This window comes from Trichechus manatus, unplaced genomic scaffold, assembly GCF_000243295.1.
Source record: "Trichechus manatus latirostris isolate Lorelei unplaced genomic scaffold, TriManLat1.0 scaffold00151, whole genome shotgun sequence".
NCBI lineage: Eukaryota > Metazoa > Chordata > Mammalia > Sirenia > Trichechidae > Trichechus > Trichechus manatus.
This window is the reverse complement of record NW_004444087.1, coordinates 5405792-5412051: the sequence shown is the minus strand read 5'-3', so window position 1 is coordinate 5412051 and position 6260 is coordinate 5405792. Positions and strand designations below refer to the sequence as shown.

Below are 6260 nucleotides of genomic sequence, written 5' to 3'. Positions count from 1 at the left end.
CTCTGAGAAATGCCCCCCATGCCTCAGATTTATTCTGGTGCCAGGGAGACACACACATGTACACTCACTCATGCTCATCATGGTTCAGGGAGCAAGAAAGCCTGCACAGCCTTGCTTGTCAGCCTTTGACTTCCCATCTGTGTTCAGTTAGGGTCACAAAGGCCCAGCACCACAAACCTCTCCTCTCCAAGCTCCAGATAAGTTCATGTCTTAGTTATCTAGTGCTGCTATAACAGAAATACCACAAGTGGATATCTTTAACAAAGAGAAATTTATTTTCTCACAGTTTAGAATGCTAAAAGTCCAAATTCAGGGCACCATCCCTAGGGAAGGGCTTTTCTGTCTGTCTGCTCTGGAGGAAGCTCCTTGTCTCTTCAACTTCTATTCTTTGGCGCCGTGGTGATCTCCATGTGGTATGGCATCTATCTTCCCTCATCTCAGCTTCTCTCCCTTGCTTGTTTAATCTCTTTTTATATCTCAAAATAGATTGACTTAAGACATACCCTACACGAATCCTGTCTTGTTAACATAACAGAGAAAACCCATTCTCAAATGGAGTTATAACCACAGGCACAGAGGTTAGGATTTATAACTCATATTTTTGGGGGACACAGTTCAATCCATAACATTCCACCCTTGGTCCCCCAAAATTTTGTCCTTGCCACATGCAAAACACATTACCCCACCCCATCATCCCAAAAGTCTTGAATCCACTCCAAGTCCAAAATCTCATCTTCTGAATCATCTAAATCAAATATGGGTGAGACTTTAGGCGGATTCCATCCTGGGGCAAAAGTCCTCTTCATCTCTGTATCTGTGCAATCTATAAGTTATCTGCTTCCAAAGTGCAGTGGTAGAACAGGTAGACATTTCCATTACAAATGTGAGAAATTGGAGAGGAAAAAAGGGATAATGGACATCAAGCAAGTCCAAAACCAGCATAACAATTTACATTAGCTCTCAAGTCTTGAAAATAATCCTCTGTTCTTTGGGACCATGTGGGCAATGGCCCAGCCTCCAGATTCTGGGTGTTGGCCAGGTTCTCTAGATTTGGGGTGGAGTCCCCTCGACCCTGGACTTCAACTCTGCTTTCCAGGCCCACTGGAATGGCAACTCTGCTCCCCATTCTCCTAGTCCATCTGAGTGGCAACCCAACCCCCTTGGCCACAGCAGGCCCTGTTCTTCTGCCCCTTGGGCATGGCATCCCCATCCCCCTCAGCTTTGGGTGGCAGCCCCATAAGGCCTGACACACCTTAATAGCAGCCCTACACTCCAGAACCAAGTTGCTGAAGTTCTGACTCTTTGAAACTTTAGGAAGCTGTGGCCCTACTCTTTGAGATCCAGGAAACTGTGGCCCCACCCTTTGAAATCAAGAAGGCCCTGCTTCCTGTGCTCCTTCCAGCAGTTCTGCTGGTCTCTGAGCTGCTCCAGGGATGGTCCTTTTCTTTTCTCGGAGGACAACAGATGTAGCTCCTTTGGCCTATTTCCTGTCTGTAGAATTCTAAGAGGCAGACAGTATTCTCTCCTTTTGTTCTTTCTCTGACCCCTTCAGTCTCAGCTGATGGTTTTTCTGCTGTGGTAGTTGGTTAGATCCATTAGTCACAGGCTTAATCTCTTTAACAAAAGATTGTGTAGCCACGTCCTTGGTGAACATTCTAGGACATGTGTCCTTACTTTGTACAACAGAATTTTCCAGATCTTTAAGTTCTGTTTTCATTTTGCACAATTCATTTTTAAGCCCATCTCTTTCCTCTCACATTTTACTATAAGTGGCAAGGGGAAACGACATGACACCTTTAAGATCTAGCTTAGGAATCTCCTCAGCCAGATACCCAAGTTCATCACTTACAAGTTCTGCCTTCCACCAAACATTTGAACCTAATTCAGACAAGTTCCTTGCCACTGCATAAAAAGTATCGCTCTTCTCCATTGTCTAATCACACGTTCGTCATTTTCTTATAAAGCTTTACCAGAAGCACATTTAACGTCCATATTTCTAGCAACACTCTGTTGCTGGTGCCATATGCATTCTCTAAGATGACAGAGACTTTCTCTATAGTTCTCCTCATTTCCTTCTAAGCCCTCACCAGAATTGTCTTTGATGTCCAATAATTCTACCAACAGTCTCTTCAAGGCAATCTAGGCTTTTACAATTGTTGTTAGATGCCGTCAAATAGAGTCCAACTCATAGCGACCCTGTGTACAACAGAATGAAACACTGCCTGGTCCTGTGTTCTCCTCAGAATGGTTACTATGTTTGAGCCCATTGTTGCAGCCACTGAATCAGTCCATCTTGTTGAGGGTCTTCCTATTTATCACTGACCTACCTTATCAAGCATGATGTGATGTCCTTCTCCGGGTACTGGTCCCCCCCTGGTAACATGTCCAAAGTACATGAGATTTCTCACTTCCAAGGAGCACTCTGGCTGTACTTCTTCCAAGACAGATTTGTTCATTCTTCTGACAGTCCATGGTATATTCAATATTCTTTGTCAACACGGTAATTCAAAGGCATCAGTTCTTCTTTGGTCGTCTTTATTCATTGTCCAGCTTTTGCATGCATATGAGCAATTGAAAATATCAGGGCTTGGGTCAGGAGCATCTTAGTCCTCAAAGTGTGCTTTTTAACACTTTAAAGTGGCCTTTTGCAGCAGATTTGCCCAATGCAATGCGTCGTTTGATTTCTTGACTGCTGTTTCAATGGGCCTTGATTGTGGATCCAAGTAAAATGAAGTCATTGACTTTTTCAATCTTTTCTCCATTTATCATGATGGTGCTTATTGGTCCACTTGTGAGGATTTTTGTTTTCTTTATGTTGAGGTATAATCCAGCAAAAGTTGAATTGGCAAATATCATATGATATATGTATTTACAACAACAACAACTGCTGAGGCTGCTTATATAAACCAAACACCTCATGGGATTTAGTTTCTTGATTTGGAGGCTTAGGGTCACAGTTTCATGGGACATCCCAGTTAATTAACCTAATGTCATATTTAGTGCTTCTGTTCTGCCTCCTAGATTGTTGTGTAGTGCCTTGGGTCTTAAAAACTTGAAGGCAGCCATCCAAGGTACAATAATCGGTTTCGATTCGCTTGGAGCAACAGATGAAGGAGAGTCAGGAATAGGAGGAGGAAATGGAATGTGTAGCTAATTGCTTCCATGAGCAACTACCTCCTTTGCCATGAAACCAGAAGAACTGGATGCTGCCCAGCTACCATTATTGAACGTTGTGATCAAAGATTGTGTAGACGAATCCTGATCAAAAGGGGGAAAGTGGAATAGAATTTCAAATTCTCATGGAATCCAGACTTTCTGGAGCTATTGAGGCTGGATGAACCCCTGAAACTGTGGCCCTGAGTTAATCTTTAAAATTTAAACCAAAAATATCCCCTGAGGTCTTCTTTAAACCAAACAGTAGTTTAACTCAGTTATAAAGAATGTCTGCCTTGAACATTGTGCTCTTTTAAAGAACTATCCGGGATCAAATTGACAGCAGTAACTTGAAAGGAAGCTTGGAGATTATGTTAATGAGGGAGGAACAATTCGGCAAACAAGGGTGAAAACGGTTGCACAACTTGAAGAATGTAATCAATGTCACTGAATTATACATGTAGAAATTGTTGAATTGGTGTAGTTCTGCATATATTTTCAATAACAACAAAATTAAATAAGTTATTAAAAAAGTTAAAGATTGTCAAACTGGATAAATAAGTAAATCCAGCTTCAAAACCAATTATATCCTGTTTAGAAGAAACACATTAAAACATCATAAAGACACAGAGAGAAAGATAGTGGAAAATGTTATAATATGCAAACACTAAATTAAAAAAAGCTGGTATGGCTATTTTAATATCTGACAGAATGGACTTTAAAGCAAGAAATCATTACTAGTAATAAAGAAGGGCATATCATTACCTATACAAGATTTAATGTACCATAAAGTTATAGCAAGTTTGTATGTACCTAATAAATTGGTTTCAGAATGTATACAGCAAAAATTGACAGATAAAGTGGAGAAATAGACAAATCCATGATTATAGTTGGCTATTTTAATATACGTTTCCATTACTGAGAGACAATCAGACAAAAAAAAAAATGCAAGAAAGGCATAGAAGATATTCACAACACAACAAATAGACTTGACTTAATGGATATAGAATATTACACCCAGCAACTGCTAAATTCATATGTATTTTTAAAGTAATGTTGGAGCATTTATACAAATTGACAATATACTGGTCTATAAAGCAAGACAACACATTTCAGGAGATTAAAATAATATACAGTTGATCCTCAACCATTGTGGAATTAATGTAGAAGTCTGTAATAATAAAGATAACTAGAAAATATTTATAAATTTAGAAATTAAGGAATAAATTTGTAAATATCCCATAGATCAAAGAACTTATGATGGAAGTTATAAAATATTTTTAACTAAATGATAATAAAAATACATATCAAAACTTGTAGAATGTAGCTATAGCTGCTGTGGTGCGATGGATTGCTTTTATATGGCCTTTTTTGCCAAGGTCTTGTAACTCCCACCAAATGATTGGGTGGGACTATGTAAATGAGGTGCTTGTGGCCCACTGGGAGTTTTTTATAGCTTATTAATAATGCAAATAAAGTACCTGGCACCCTTGTAGGGGTGGGACCATGCAAATAAGGTATATGAACCCTAATGAGGGGATTGGTCAGTTTTGCCATCCCACTACACTTAAAATGAGCCTTCTCAGAGGTGGACAGGCATGATCTCACTACTACCAAGAAGAAGAGATGGGAGCAGAGCATGTCACTTAGACCTGAGGTCCCTGCACTGAGAACGTCCTAAACCCAGGAGACAGAGAGAGTCGTAACACTGGAGATGGTGCAAGACGGTGAGAAGTGGCGCCAGAGAAACAGCAACAGCACAACCAAGAAACCGGCATGGGATGGTGTGGTGGGCTTCCTGGCCCATGGAGCAAGGTGGTTACAGTGGGTGTGCTGACCCATGGAGCGAGAGTGCTGAAAGCCATCAGGCAGGAGGCTTCCTGGTGGAGTGGCTTGCCTCCAGGCACTTACTGGCAAAGCTAAAGAGCTTTGTAACACTTGCCAGAGCACGGCAGGGACCAGGCAGAGGGGCCGAGGGCCAAGGAGAGGGATACCTATGGGCATGGCTGAGAAGAGGCTGTCCTTATCAAAGAACTGTATCCTGAGTCATTTCTCATCCTGAATTGTAACCTGTTACTTCCCTAATAAACCCCATAATCATGAGTATTGTCTGTGAGTTCTGTCTGGCCATTGCAATGAATGATTGAACCCAGCAGAGAAGTAGAGAGTGCTGTGGGAGGGACGGCTGGTTTCAAAATTAGTAAAACGATTGGAGAGAGGAGGTATGTCTGACCTCTGCCTCATAGGAATCAGCCTTGGGCTGTTAATCTGGCTTTTCCTTCCCCCTTGTGAAGTTAGACAAAGAGGTCTGATGCTGCCGCCACGCCATTTTTACAGCTGTGCTTGTTGTGTGCCATCAAGTCGATTCTCATAGCGACCCTATATGACAGAGTAGAACTTCCCTGTAGGGTTTCCTAGGCCGTAATCTTTGTGGGAGTAGATTGCCAGGCTTTTTTTTCCCATGGAGTGGCTGGTGGGTTTGAACTGCTGGCCTTTTGGTTAGTAGCCAAGAGCTTTACAGCCTTAAATGCATCTATTAGAAAAAAAAGAAAGGCTAAAAAACCAACTAGTTAGGCATCCATTTCAAAAAATTATAAAAGCAACAGCAAATTGCACCCAAATAAATAAGAAAGAGGGAATAAGAAAAGCAGAAATTATTGAAATAGAAGAAATGAATTAGAAAGGATCAAGGAAGTAAAAATTGTTTTTTTAAAAAACTAATGAAATTCTAACTCTTCGGCAAAAAAAAAGAAGGCACAAATAACCATATGAAAAAGAAGATTCTACATATCCGTATTTAAAAGATCATAAGAGGGTATTATGAAAACTTAGATGAAGTAAACAAATTTTAGAAAAATACAACATATCAAAACCAACACCAGCCAAAATAGGGAAAACTCCAGGTCTAGATAGCTTCAGTGATGAATTCTACCGAATATTTAAGGAAGAAATAAATCCCATATTAAACTTCAGTTCTAGAGAATCAAAAAGAGGAACAGTTATCAACTTTTTTTATGAAACCATCATAAATTTGTAACCTGACAAAGACATTGTCGTATAGGAAAAGTATAGACTAATTTTCTTCATAAACATAGATGTAAAAACCC

At 40.4% G+C, this 6260-nt stretch overlaps 1 protein-coding gene across 1 annotated transcript in view; it reads left to right on the top strand.

The window, feature by feature from the left end:
* Positions 1-6260, top strand: part of STYXL1 (serine/threonine/tyrosine interacting like 1) — a 55620-nt gene that overhangs the window by 32937 nt on the left and 16423 nt on the right. The gene's annotated exons all lie outside the window — the stretch shown is intronic.